We start from the raw sequence: 1230 nt of genomic DNA, 5'->3' as shown, positions 1-1230 counted from the left end.
GGCCCCGCCGCGCACTGCGCCTCCGCGGAGGGCTCCGCGCACCGCCCCGCCGCCGCCGCCCCCACGCGCTGCCTCTTCGCGGGTGTTTTTCGCAAGTCCGGTGCTCGCCCGGGTGTCTCCCCGGGGAGAGAGGAGCCGGGAGGGCACCCACCTAGAGCCGGTCTCGGCGGTGGGCTGAGACCGCGCACCGCACCGCTCCGCACCGCCCGAAGGCGAATTACACCAACGAGCCGCCGTCGGCTCCAGAGAAAGTTTCTTATGACATCTCTCCGTAGCCGGGAAAGCCCTACACCGCTCCGTGCAGCCACAGCAGTGGCTCCGCCAGCCCGCCTCCGCGGGAGCCTCCCCCGCTGCGCGCCGAGCCCGAATCCCGGCGGCTTTCGGGGTGCTCCTTCCTTCCCCCGGCGCGGTGAAGGCTCTGCCCGCGCCTCCGCGCCCCGCCGGGGCTCAGGATGGGCTGGGCTGGGCTGGTCCAGCGCGGAGGTCCGTGCCCTTACGCTGCCCCAGCCTTCCCCCGGTGCAGCTGGGTCAAGCCGGCCTGGACCTTAAGGGGAGGCTATGCGGGATGGAGGCACAGTCAAGATTAGTAGTCGAGGAGCAGAGGGAAGGAGGCCAGACACCATCTCCTCACTTTACTTTCCCTTTCCCTAAAAAAATTAGTGCAGAACTTAAATGCACGAGCTTAGAAATGGTAAGATGAAGGTGCAATGTGCAGAGACAGAGATGCTGAGAAGGCACAAAGCAGCCAGATCTCTTTTTATTATTTTTTTTATTTTATTTTTATTTTGAGATCCAATTGGACTCAGCCCCGTTTTGGGGTCGGGGCAGGGGGCAGGCACGAAGCGCGGGGGGCACCTCCCCCTGTATGCAGAGCCCGCGGTGCCCCAGGCCTGGGCGAGCATCCTCTCAGGTCCCCATCCCCACCTGCCCTGCACTGCCCCACCAAGAGGCTGACTCCTGCTTAAAACCAGCCGGCAGCGTGCCACCGGTGTCTGCTTGGGCCCATCACACTGAGTGAAGAGCTTCCACCTTCAGGTTCTCACAGGGAAGAAGGAGGGGGGTGTCAAATAAGCACCGGGAAGGAGCTGCCAGCCGAGCAGCACCCTGCCCCAGGGGTAGGTAGGGGTGTGGGGGGGTGTGTGCAAAAAATGCCAAGAGCGAGAGTATCCCTCACGCTGAGCTTCACCCGTGTCTCCAGGAGGGAGTTCAGAGCACTGAGCCGTGAAGCGC

The 1230-nt window shown here is 63.8% G+C and overlaps 1 protein-coding gene across 2 annotated transcripts in view; it reads right to left on the bottom strand.

Moving 5' to 3' along the window:
• The window catches only part of TRPC4 (transient receptor potential cation channel, subfamily C, member 4), a 154800-nt gene extending 154514 nt beyond the window's left edge, over positions 1–286 (bottom strand). Inside the window, exon 1 of one of the 2 annotated variants that reach the window (XM_014966259.1) lies at positions 152–286. The gene's annotated coding sequence lies outside the window, so the exon portion shown is untranslated. The remainder of the gene's footprint in view (positions 1–151) is intronic. The other variant, XM_014966260.1, reaches the window with a different exon arrangement.
• Between the last annotated feature and the right edge of the window lie 944 nt (positions 287–1230).

This window comes from Calidris pugnax, unplaced genomic scaffold (genome assembly GCF_001431845.1).
Source record: "Calidris pugnax isolate Ruff unplaced genomic scaffold, ASM143184v1 scaffold20, whole genome shotgun sequence".
NCBI lineage: Eukaryota > Metazoa > Chordata > Aves > Charadriiformes > Scolopacidae > Calidris > Calidris pugnax.
The sequence above is the reverse complement of the archived record's forward strand: the minus strand, read 5'-3'. Positions and strand labels throughout refer to the sequence as shown.